The sequence below is a fragment of the Mytilus galloprovincialis genome, chromosome 8 (genome assembly GCF_965363235.1).
Source record: "Mytilus galloprovincialis chromosome 8, xbMytGall1.hap1.1, whole genome shotgun sequence".
In the NCBI taxonomy this organism is placed as follows: Eukaryota; Metazoa; Mollusca; class Bivalvia; order Mytilida; family Mytilidae; genus Mytilus; species Mytilus galloprovincialis.
The window spans coordinates 66827324-66841392 of NC_134845.1; the positions used below are offsets into that span (position 1 = coordinate 66827324).

General features: G+C 33.5%; 1 long non-coding RNA gene across 2 annotated transcripts in view; it reads left to right on the top strand.

Moving 5' to 3' along the window:
* The first annotated feature begins 8565 nt into the window (after positions 1–8565).
* LOC143043474 (uncharacterized) overlaps positions 8566–14069 on the top strand; it is a 40057-nt gene continuing 34553 nt past the window's right edge. The window contains exon 1 of one of the 2 annotated variants that reach the window (XR_012968417.1): positions 8566–8670. This is a non-coding gene — a long non-coding RNA (uncharacterized LOC143043474). Of the gene's footprint in view, positions 8671–8972; positions 9098–14069 lie in introns of those variants that run through there. The other variant, XR_012968416.1, reaches the window with a different exon arrangement.

Here is a 14069-nt window from a genome sequence, read left to right on the forward strand (position 1 = left end):
ACACCACTGGGTACTGGAGACAACACCTAGAATGCATACATGTTTTTACACCTTTGACTTACCTAACATGCTTAACAAATCGTCATGTTACTTATTAGAAAAATATTAACTACTCCATTTAGAGATAAATTGGTTACAAATATTTTGGAAACTTTTTTTGACGATATATCTTAAAGGTGAAAAATGGCTGAATTTTGACGCTTTCTGCACAATATCTGATTACTGTCGTGATTGAATAAATGTTTTCACAAAAGTTTGAATTTACAGCCATGATTTACAAGATCTTGATCAGACTTTAAACAATGTTTTATGTGGAATGATCCTTACAAGGACGACAGTAAAAATTGTGAATGTGTGACCCCAGCTTAATTATGTCTTGATTGTAGCAAACATATCTTAAATGTAACAATATTCTCAGCGTTCAAACATTTTATAAATGAATGTTTCAACGTTTTCACATTGGGGTAGTTACATATAAGTCTTTGATATAGTTGCAACAGTTCTATTATAACTTTGACAACTATTAGCAGATTTGTTGCAATCGATTTCTGTTACAAATGTGTTAGAGACAAACACTTTTATAGTTAGAACAGTTATACAACAAATACCTCCTTAAAATACATCAATCTTTACATCTTTGGCAACTTTTATCAGTCATTAAATGACTTTTAACAGTATGGACAGTTTTTATGGTACAGTTTAAGAAAAAAAACATCTTCCTGTGCATATTTCGACTCCATCGGTGTTTATTGATGTTTGATACAGCTCTGTTTTAAAAAATGAGTATGTTCGTCAGCTGCTGTGTTCATAACACTGGATAAAATTGAAAAAAGAACGGGTGGCTTTATGAAATTTCATGGTATCTTTTTAGTTTTTGAGTTCCTTTTGTGACAATGTTGATAACTTCTATGTTTGTATATGACTTCCTTAGCCCTTTATATTGAGAGATATCTTTTGTAACATTGAAATGATTTTGAACTGATGGCATGGCTTTACTTGTGGCACATTTATTTTTCACCGCCGCTTAAACGTTTATATTTGCATGACTTGGTTTTGGTCTCAATCATGCATAATTCGCGTAATTCGATATTTAAGTCCTTAGTTACTCCTGTAATATCCGTTGCGGAACAAATTTACTATATACGTTTTGTTCCTCTCTTGATAAGCTTTCGACTGAGGTATAATATATATCTGTAATTAGGGGCTGAAGGGTCATAGCAGTCCATTCAATTATTCAAAATATCCCTTTCATTATTCAAAATTGGCTATTTCTCAATGTTCACGCGTAATTCGATATTTAAGTCCTTCGTTACTCCTCTAATATGCGTTGCGGAACATATTGACTATATACCTTTTGTTCCTCTCTTGACAAGCTTTCGATTGAGGTATAATATATATCTGTAATTAGGAGCTGAAGGGTCATAGCAGTCCATTCCATTATTCAAAATATCCATTTCATTATTCAAAATTGGTTATTTCTTAATTTGCACGCGTAATTCGATATTTAAGTCCTTCGTTACTCCTCTAATATGCGTTGCGGAACATATTGACTATATACCTTTTGTTCATCTCTAGATAAGCTTTCGATTGAGGTATAATATATATCTGTAATTAGGGGCTGAAGGGTCATAGCAGTCCATTCCATTATTCAAAATATCCATTTCATTATTCAAAATTGGTTATTTCTCAATGTTCACGCGTAATTCGATATTTAAGTCCTTAGTTACTCCTGTAATATCCGTTGCGGAACAAATCTACTATATACGTTTTGTTCCTTTCTTGATAAGCTTTCGATTGAGGTATAATATATATCTGTAATTAGGGGCTGAAGGGTCTTAGCAGTCCATTCTATTATTCAAAATATCCATTTCATTATTCAAAATTGGCTATTTCTTAATTTGCGCGCGTAATTCGATATTTTAGTCCTTCGTTACTCCTCTAATATGCGTTGCGGAACATATTGACTATATACCCTTTGTTCCTCTCTTGATAAGCTTTCGATTGAGGTATAATATATATCTGTAATTAGGGGCTGAAGGGTCATAGCAGTCCATTCCATTATTCAAAATATCCATTTCATTATTCAAAATTGGCTATTTCTCAGTGTTCACGCGTAATTCGATATTTAAGTCCTTAGTTACTACTGTAATATCCGTTGCGGAACAAATTTACTATATACGTTTTTTTCCTCTCTTGATAAGCTTTCGATTGAGGTATGATATATATCTGTAATTTGGGGCTGAAGGGTCATAGCAGTCCATTCCATTATTGAAAATATCCATTTCATTATTCAAAATTGGCTATTTCTTAATTTGCACGCGTAATTCGATATTTAAGTCCTTCGTTACTCCTCTAATATGCGTTGCGGAACATATTGACTATATACCTTTTATTCCTCTCTTGATAAGCTTTCGATTGAGGTATATATATCTGTAATTAGGGGCTGAAGGGTCATAGCAGTCCATTCCATTACTCAAAATATCCATTTCATTATTCAAAATTGGCTATTTCTCAATGTTCACGCGTTATTCGATATTTAAGTCCTTAGTTACTACTGTAATATCCGTTGCGGAACAAATTTACTATATACGTTTTTTTCCTCTCTTGATAAGCTTTCGATTGAGGTATGATATATATCTGTAATTATAGGCATTGCGAATCAGGATATAGCTATAGTGTCTTAGTCATTTTTTATATATATATATTTCACTATTCACTGCTTCAATTTGAATAATGAAACATAAACTGTTTCATTATTCATTATTCATTTTTTGATATTGAATAGTGAACAATGAACTATTTCAAATAATGAATATTGAATAATGAACTATGAATAATGAACGTACTTCAGCGTGGTTAGATATGAAGATGTTTTTTGAAGTTTGGTTGTACCAGCTGTAGAAAACTTATTTCAAACGGGATAGCACATCCTCATTTTTACGGAATTGTTGTTAACCGTGCCTGGAAATTTAAAAATGATCCTGGTAAACTTATCGCTCTTTTAAATAAATTTATTCTAAAGGTTACCAATTCTACACTGTAATAAGATTATTGAATGTTGTTTTTATAGGCATAAATGTAGATATTACTGGTATGTTATATACATATACACATTCATGGATCTACACTCTGTTGATACCTGTATCTTGGAATTGCACAAGATCATGTTTTTCTGTGACTGTTTTTTACGTCTTTACACTAAAATCATTTGATGTTGGATGTGTACGGATTGATAATTTAGTCTAAGATGCATGATTATTTTATTAGTTTTTAGTGGCTTTGAACTAGCTGTCGGTTAACTGCGAGTTCTCTCAGATAGGTACCCAGTGTCTTTTTGTTGTTGGGTAAAGTACCGGCCACGTCCACTTGTTTTCTTGTCCATCTGATGAGTTGAGTCTTTTTCAACTGATTTTTATAGTTCGTTCTTATGTTGTGCTGTTATACCACTATCCCAGGTTAAGGGGAGGGTCGGAGTCCCGCTGACACGTTTAACCCCTCCACATTATGTATGTATGTGTCTATCCAAAGTCAGGAGCCTGTAATTCAGTGGTTGTGGTTTGTTTAAGAAATAATTCATGGAAGCCATAGATTTGCTGGAAATTTACACATGGCCTGGGCCGTGATATTCGAATTTTATCCTGAGCGTTAGCGAGGGATAAAATTAACGAATATCACGGCCCAGGCCATGTGTAAATTTACAACAAATCTATGGCTTCCATGAATTATTTCGATTCTAATAGGACAAATACGATCATTAAAAAACTGAAGCGATGATGCGTATACCGTGTGTGTGGCTGTTCTATTTTACCCACTGTTCGATAAATGTAAAACAAATTTAATAAACCTGCATGAATGATTTCTTAACTAACCGCTAGAAAAAAAAATGTGATTCCTTTTGTTACTTCTCAGTAAACCCAACATTTGCAATTTTAAATTTACATTTTTTATCGTAAGCTACCGTCAAATTCACTGTTGACATGTTGTAACCAAGGAGCCGCCATGTTGACTTGCTGAAATCAGTAAATGTGTGAATAATGCAATAGAACAGAAAACAAGCAACACCTACCTCAATACTTTATTTTAATGCAATTGTATCCGAGTTTAGAAGGCAAACGCAATAGAAAAACCGTCAGCTTTGACGTTTTCATTCGTATGACGTCATGTTTGGAAATGACGTTAATGCGCCAAAATCAGTACTGGAATTTCGCGGAATTTTAATTTATTTTGTTTTTGTCCATTTTTCCGTTCTCTAATGTGTAAATTCTTTTTTTTTATGCGTCAGAATCAGAATAAATGTTCTGTAGGGTTTTATTCAATTGTAATTATTTACACAGCGAAATCCACAACCGTTTACACATAGGTTACGATACATGTGGATTTACGTGGGAGGCATATTTAAACAGCCATTTGTGTACATCATGGAGTCTGCGCTAAGTATAGATATATCGAGAATTTTATCACGGTGTTGTTTACAAAGCGAAAGAAGCACGTCATATTAGAATTATATTTTACATATTTGTTTTTCGTTAGTTTTCTCGTTTGATTTGTTTTACATTGTCTTTTCGGGGCCTTTTATAGCTGACTATGCGGTATGGGATTTGCTCATTGTTGAAGGCCGTACGGTGACCTATAGTTGTTAATTTCTGTGAATGTTTTGTCTCTTGTGGAGAGTTGTCTCAGGCTTAAATTAAAATATTGTTTGTTTGCCCTTTACCGACCGACCCTATCAATTCGTTCCGCCTGAAAATCTTTTATTTGTATTTACCAGCAAGATTTTATTTTATTTTATTTTTTCGTTCCTACCAAAAATCTTATATTTGTATTTCCCGCTCAAAACTTTTTTACCGGAATCCTCGGGTTTTATCTTTACGTATAAGGTCCAGTCCGTTTGGTATCACCTGAGCGTTTGACATGAACACTTGCATTTGAAGTTTCAAAGCATTCGTTTGAAATCGATGTTGAACGCTTTCTGAAATCATGATATGAAGTACGTTACTCTGTACCTTTAAACTTAAAGAGCAGGGTTCATTTACAAAAAAGTTCGTTTGATACAAAAGTATTAACGTGTGTACAAACTAATTTGTAAACGGACGTTGTATTCTATGTAGGGATGGCCTTTTGTGATCCGCATATCAGAATGTTTATGTTAACGATGCCGCTAAATTATTTATATCTGACATGAACCAAAAGTGACAAAACCCTGTAAAGTGGAGAATATCTGGCAGTAAAATCGCCAAGTTTTCCATACAGATCATTTATAAATGTGATACAAAATACGTGACAATTGAGTTTTAAGTCTTATAGCATTTTTATTGGAAAAAAGGCACACACGAAATTTGTAACACTCTAGGGACTTTTTCTACTAGTAATATATGTCTGCCCGGACATTATCTTACCAGTACAAAGTTATCTCTTATATATTTTTTTTCAAAACTAATAGTCCCAGCGGAAAACTTATTTGCAAAAACAAAACGGACAAAAAAATGACATTATGCAGATTTTGTATCTATATAATAAAATATTTTACCTACCTGCCTACCCATGACAAATAATATACCGAGCCAAGTTATTTTTTTGGGGAAAAAAATAAAATATTTTACCTACCTACCTACCCTGTTTCAAAACATAGGGTCGGAAAAGGGCAAACAAACAATATTTTAATTTAGGCCTCATTGGCAATCCTACAACATCTTCTTTTTGTATATGTTGACTGGAATGGCAAATTTGTCCCGCACAGTGTTCATGCAGAGCATGGTAAAGATAATCGCGAGTACAGATTTATTTTCAAATGCAGTCTACCTATTTTTAAGTCAACACCTGTGCAAACAGGTAAAACAGTTACAGAAAAATTAGAATTTGAATTTGCTGTCAATTCATTGATAATTAACGATGGCTTGGGATGATCTGTTCTTTAATAAAAAAAAATTAAAAAAAGCCCTTTCTCGTGTAGCACAACCTCGCCACGTGCCAATCACTTTCCCCCAAGCTTGTATCTTATGCTTACCAAACTGCCAAACTCTAGAACAACTTAACTAGATATTATGACACCATACATAATTCAGACACAGCAGGGCCAAGGGATATCAAATATAGAGTTTAGCCCTGAACACAATATAGGGGATGTCATATCTGCTGCAGGACAAATTGAAGTCTATGTTAAAAATTACACCAAGGTGTGTCTCAATATATCAAGGATACATTAAAAGAAGAACAATTACTGCCCTCTGCCACAAGCGCTCTTATGAGCTATGTCCTCGTTGGGTGTTTCTATGGGAAAGATGCCCGCATCGCTTCTGAAGTTCGTGTGTTAGTTAATTGATGAAAAATCACACAAAGGTGCTTCTGAACCGTATACTTTCCCTAAAGATAACAAAAATTCGTAAAATGAATGACTATGACAAAATATATCGTTTCTGTAGCAATATTCACTCCATTAGATTTGGGATTGGCCGTGCAGTTATATCATGAATATCGGAATATGGGTCACGAGATTGATGGAAACTTTGTACTCACATGGCTTTGTGTTTCCTATGCAGAGGTAAGACTTTCAATTTTCTCGCTGCATTGGAGACCCATTGGTGGCCTTAGGCTGTTGTCTGCTCTATGATCGGGTTGTTGTCTCTTTGACACATTTCCCATTTCCATTCTCAATTTTATTATCAATCCACAATTGATTCCAGAATGTGTCAGAAAAAAAGTGAAGAGAGGTCAAGATAACACCTTTCAATTGACTGACAGTGCATCATCGTTGATGGCTCTTTTATCATACCAAAGGTAAGAGAGGTCCTGTTCGTGTTCCGAATTCTGTCAAAAAAATCGACCGGGAAGACAAAAAAAGGATAAAAAACATATTAAAATAAGATAGAAATAATATTAAAAAAATTGGATAAACTGGTGTTTTATAGTTTAGAAAAAAATTCTGTAATATTACTGTAGTAAAAGTTTTAAGCATTATTAAAGTTTATAGATGTGAAAAGGTCAAGGCCATCTCTTCTTTTGCTATGTCATAAATAGGTCACAGATCAACGCCATTTTGTAATGGCAGTTCTTTAGATAAGTAGTCAAATTTGTTGTTTATAGCATATGCTTATGATTGAACCGTTTTTGTAGCATGTTATTGAATAGATATCAGATAATTTCTCCTTTTTGTCCTTGTGGTTGAAATATTTATATTTTTAGGTCTGACCTTTGACCTCAATTTCACAAAATTGTGGCCACTCTGGATTTTTACGACCAGACTCTTCTTATTGTCCACATTTTCACTCTTTCCAACGATATATAATATACATGTAGGTATGTGTGTTTTCTTCGGAACATTAAAGTTTTAAAAAATGAACTCTGGTTGCAGTACAAAATTATCAAGTGTATCTGTTGAACATCTCAATTAAGTGTCCGAACGAGATATTGATAAACAATTGTAACTATTTCTTATCCTGTTAAAATTAAAAATATGATTAGTATTAGTAAGATTGTAATTTCTTGGCGATGTTGGCATGATGTTTCATCAACTTTATATTCTCGTCCCAGATATGTTATATTTGCAACTAGACCACAACATACAATATATCAATCCATGATGAACTACCCTTCACGAAGAAAATATGTGTTTGCATGTTCTTTCTATAACTATCAGATATAACCAATTTAATTCACAAACACAAAAGATCATAATGCACCTGGTAAATAATTGAATGGACCTCAAACCAACAAAATATTTAGACAATAACATAATTACATGGTTCCGTTACCTTTTTTTTGATTCGATAAAAACAATTTCCTAGAATCAAAACCAAGTTATGGAACGGATGTGCAAAAGAAAGCCAATATTGCTGTTCTTGTTTTTGGTAGTCTTAAGTTATTCAATGATGAATGCAAATACCCCCTCCCCCTTTAAATTGTTCCCTCTTACAATGTAAAACCAATAAAACAGTTCCAGTGTCATAAGCTGTCACATTTGGAGGGTTTATTACATTTAGTGAATACTTCCATTCAGTTTGAGCCTGGTCATTATTTGAAGAAAACCCCGTTCAAGATAGTGCAGATTTCTACAATTTTTGTGGACACAACTTTTTTAGCAACGTTGTATTATATGAATCGAATATATAAATCAGTCCTACATTGTACTTACATATTTCAACGGTATTGTTTTCCCTTAAGAACCAAATAGTTATATAAGATTGTGGGGACTAAAGTATTGATAAGCTGGAAGTTATATTCATTTAAAAAGTTGATTTATTTGAGGCGCTTACTGGAACAGTATAATACGTAACAAGTTATGTTATATAAGATTAAGAAGATGTGTTATGATTGCCAATGAAACAACTCTTCACAAGAGACCACATGGCACAGAAATTAACAATTTAAGGTCACCGTATGGCCTTCAACCATAATCAAAGCCAATACAGCATAGTCAGCTATAAAAATTAGAAATGTAAACAGTCAAAGAGATAAATAACTTTGGATAGGCACATACTAGTACATAAAATGTAATGTGGCGGGTTAAACTGAATTATTAAGGCTAGGAAGGTTACCATGTGCCCTAACGTGTACATTGATTTTCTATTTGTTTCATTTTAATTACCTACTGTTCCACGTATTAGCTTTCAATCGTTATATGCAACACAATATTGATATCAGTTTTCTTTTGGAAAAGTAATCGACATAACAAATGTAAGTTGTTCAAATAATCGATTTTAATTAATTTCGTAATAATTTATTTGTTATAGACAAGATCAATTATGATTTCGATCAATTCATATATTATCTCTTTCTACTTTATACTCATCAATCCTTTCTGTATTCTGTACAGTACTTAATCTAGCAAATGTCATGTACAGTGATTTTGTTTTTCAATCTTGCTAGCATTGGTATAACATTTAGTAATAAATGTAACAATACATGGCTTTGGGCTTTGGGTTCAAAAAATCAAGACAGCAAACTCGGTTAAATTTGAGGTACTTTAATAGCGCCAACTTATTCAAGGGTACTTCTGTGTGTGAATTTTCATCGCCGAGCGCAGCTGGATACGTAATTAAATATTTGACACATTATAGGTTTTTGACACTGACAGTTTAAGTAGTCAAAGAACTTAAAATTGGTAAGTAAACATGATTTGAATTTATATTCAATGGAAGATCTTTTGTTGATGTGCTGTTGCGCAATACTTAGTAAATCTGGTTTCAGGCGTTATACAAAGAATTAGCAAAATAAATTGTAACCCCAGTTTTTCTTTGGAAAATTCAATTATTTTTTAAATCTTTTTTACCCCCCCCCCCCTTTTTTTTTGTTAAAAAAAAATAAAATTTGAAGATTTTTTACATTTTCTCTCCCACTTATTTAAATAATTGTAGTGCATAACACGTATATAAAGTTTTACTATATAGTAAGTTTGAAAGTAAAGATACAAATCATCTAATTCAACGACGGCACACATTCAATACTAAACTATATATGATACATGTATTAAGAAATTTGGAAAAAGGGGTCGTGAAACATTTTTGGCATACTCAACAATATAAACATATGTGTGCATAAATTTATATCAAAGACAATAAATGGAATATTAAATTTACTATATGCATCAGTAATGGGTTAATGTCCGTTCAGATACATTTAGTATATAACATCGTAGTGTAGGGAATATTTAGAAGGGTCACAAAATAAAGACTATCACGTTTTCATATTGCACTGCCCTACAGAAAAGCACAAGTAGAAAACTGTTAACCGTAATCAATTTAAATCCGTTATTGAACGACTCGTTGAGCCAAATCGTACTTATATTTAGTAAGGATGTTTTCTGTTAAACAGAAGATACATTTGTAATCCAATTTCAGCAATCGTCCATTAAAACTGTATTCTACGTCCCAATTCATACGTTTAGTATAACCTAGCATAAGATATGCTACTTTTCCTGATGTCTGTAACATTTCATAATAACCTTTTTCATTAGTTAATTAAGAGAACAAAATAAGGGACTACATACCTTATTTTCACGGCACAAGTACAGTAGGGATAACGTTTCATTATCTAATGGAATCTCTGCTTTAAGGTAATTAATTCTCGATTCTAATATGACGTGCTTCTTTCGCTTTGTAAATAAACGCAATGCCATGCTCTAAATCCAATAAAATGTGTTTGCACATGCGTATATTGACTATTGCAGAATAATGAATTTTATCAAATTGGCATGCATTTAATATATTTCATCAACACATGACATAGGTAAAATCTCTTTGTTTTAACTGTGTTATAATCTGGATAATGCATAGCAAATGTGTGCATTAACTACCTCAGTTCAAATCTATGTTTACCTTTAGGGGCGGTTCCTGGATTTTGAAAGGGGCGTTATTCTACAAAATAAAAAAAATATATCACCGAGTGTAGCGAGACTACAAGCAATATAATTACATTATTATGCTTAAACACGATATTTTGTTCAATCCAAGGGTGAACGACCTACTCGCCCCATCACTGAATCCGCCATCTGCCTTTTAAAAAACTACGACAAAGTTGAACTTTGTACAAACATCGTAGTTGCAAAATAGAGAAAAAAGGAAGGTCTCTCATTCCTTTTTTTTTTTTTTTTATCTAAGCTGGGACATAAAATATTTCATCATAATTCTTATAGGATTTGCATATTAGGGAATACGTTAATATGATTGGTCAATAGGACTTCCAGTGTCATATAGCCATTCTTCCCCTATGCCAATTTTTCCGGGGGGAAAACTGGATCGATCCAATTATTCCCCCGGAAAAATTGGCATGATCCAACTTTTCCCCTTAGTGTTACAATATATGGGGGGGGGGGGGGGGGGGCAGGATCTTATGTTTCCCCCTTGAATTATAACGTCGCCGACGTCAGTTCCGGATTTTTTATCTAAAAAAAAATAGCAACATTTTGGCGGTACGAAACCGTCATTGTATTAAAATACATGTGTTACATGTATATACAATGTATACATGTTTATATTTTAGTATTGTCTGTTTGGTATTAAATTAATAATTAAACAATATCAACCCACAACATTATTGTACTACATGCTCCTGGCTTCGGAATGGCACATAAAGAAGGTGGCGGCTTTAAACATTCACCCCCCCCCCCCCCCAAAAAAAAAAAAAACAGAAAAAAAAACAACAATAATCCAGCCATGGACAGCACACCATAAGAAAAAAATGTTAAATATCAGCTGCAATTGACTTCTCTAAAAAAATTTGGAATGGTGCACAATAATCACTTACACTGGAATAAGAGTACTCTCAGTTACTGAAAGCTATTTCAAAACTAATTACAACTAAATAAATAACAATCATGGTCTCCAAGACGGATTGTTGTTTAATAACGAAATGACTACTAACGATTTGTTTGTATGAGACATTGCTACTTTTATATAAAAAAAAAAGCATGCAGAGACAGACATTAACTGCGAAACAATGTTTTATATTTAGTATGGTATTTCAACCCGAGATAGATAAGACTTTTATCTATTTTTAAGCTTTACTTGTCATACTAGCCTGTTGTCAGAAAAAACTAAATCTGCAAAGTAACTTGTTGTGGCAATACATATTAAAAATGTTTCTTGGCTTATGATAAATCCCAACGAAAACTGTTTGGCATTTCAAAGCATAAGGGTATTAGTATAAGGAGTATACACCTATAGTAAGTTTTCAGGTCAAAAGAATGCATGTAAAAGAGGGACGAAAAATCACAGAGGGACAGTCAAACTCATAAATCGAAAATAAACTGACAATGCCATGGCTAAAAATGAAAAGGACAAACAGACAAACAAAAGAGGGACGAAAGATAATAGAGGGACAGTCAAACTCATAAATCGAAAATTAACTGACAACGCCATGGCTAAAAAAGAAAAGGACAAACAGACAAACAATATTATACATATGACACATATGACACAACATAGAAAACTAAAGAATAAACAACACGAACCCCATCAAAAACTAGGGGTGATCATCTCAGGTGCTCCGAAATGTCAGCATAATGAAGATTTGGAATATCAGACACAAAAAAACCACAACAAAATGCAATTACAGACGGACTGATGAACATGTAGACAGACGAAGGACATATTGACACAGTATAATATGGTAGACATATAGACAGACTGGAAGACATGTATAGACAGACTGATGGGCACATACACAGACTGGTATATATATAGTAGGCAGATTAATGGATACGTAAACTTACTGGTAACATGTAGATAGACTATTGAACACGGAGACAGACTGGTTGACATGTAGACAGAATAGGAGACACAAAGACTAGTGAATATGATACTATTGAAAATGCATACAGACGGGTTGACACATAGACAGACGGACGAAAATTTAGACAAACGATGGACACATTAACACAGTATAATATGGTAGACACATAGACAGAATGATAAACATGTATAGACAGACTTGTGTTAATGTAAATTGACGAACAATATTTGTCAGCGTAAAAATATAATTCTAACTCTGTTTGGTTTAATTTTCACAATTGTATAAATATAGTGAAATCTATACTATGGGGGTGGGGGGGGGGGGGGGGAGATTAGCATGGGGGTAATGTGACTATATGAAAACGTATTGTCAAATTTCCGCGGGGGAAGAATGGCAATGATCCAAAATTTCCCCGGGGGAAAGATTGGCTCATGCCAGTTTTGATTGGCTCATGCCAGAATTGAATGCTTCTTTTTGTAAATTTATAGGGTTGTAAAAGCGTTGACCGTGCGTACATTTTTAGAATGAAGCGCTTCCGCGCTTCATACAAAATGTACTTCGGTCAACGCTTTTACACCCCAATAAAGGAGTAGGTCCGGTAAGGGCCTATTTTGTCCTCAAATTTCAGGTTCATCTAACGAAAGTTTTTGGACACTTTTTAAACACTTAACTGTCTATTTCAATTGATTCGATTAGTTTATGTGAAAGATTTTAACTGATTTAGTCATTAAAAACGCTCTGATTCGAGCTTAAATATGAAAAATCTATCAAATATGCCAAAAAACGTCACTTTTCAGATGGTTTTTGTCAAAAATGAAAGTGGCCGCATCCGTGTTCATCCTCAACCTTTATATATGTTTTGTGTTATCATCAAATACAACTTACGTTTCAATATCATGAATGAACACGAATGCGGCCACTTTCATTTTAGACGGAAACCGTCTCAAAATTAACCAAAATGCTAAAATTTTGAAGATTTCAGTAATTTAGCATGACTTAATGATGCTAGAACGCGATATTTGTGCATTATATTGTCAAAAACAGCTCATATTTATGTAGCAGAAGCATTTTACTTTCCAAAATATAGCTTAAAGATTACATTTTCACAATTTTCTAAAACTGCTATATTTTGGGGCCAAAAAAGGGTCTTACTGAACCTACTCCTTTACAAAAAGAAGCATTCAATTCTTAAATAATACATGTACATGATTTGAAGCAGATTTTATTTTGCAGCAATATATTTGTATTTCAGAAGAAATTTATTCATAAAAAGAGAAGGATTAGCCTTTTTATAATAAAATAGAAATGGGACTCCTAAAAAAAGGGGGGGGAAGGGGTGGGGGTGGGTCATTTCAGTGGCACAAAAACCCCCAAAATACTACACGTATCATTTCGACATATTTTCTCGTCTTAGATTATGTCGTGACTAATACTTTGCTCACATTTTTTTTAATGTTACCCCTAACTTTTTTTCTGAGAAAAAGCAGTTTAAAGTGAAAGTTAAATTTAGAACATGACCTTGACCTTTGACCTTGACCTAATTTTCTAAGTTGGGACCCAAGGACCTTCAATAAAGCGACTCTAGGTTTATACAGCTTACGGTTTATGAGTTTATATGCATATCACTTATATTAAATGCAAAATGTGAAATAACTCTCACATGGAGACTCCGGAGTACTTTGGTGCAAACCGACTCCGCATCTTGAAGATATAGCAAGCACTTTGGTAAAATAAATTTGTCATAATCTTTTACGGTTGCGAAGGAGTAGTGGACACGAGAAAAACAGTGTTCGGGGAGATAACTCTTACACCGTAAAGTGTATGGTTTGACAGGGTCAGTTTCA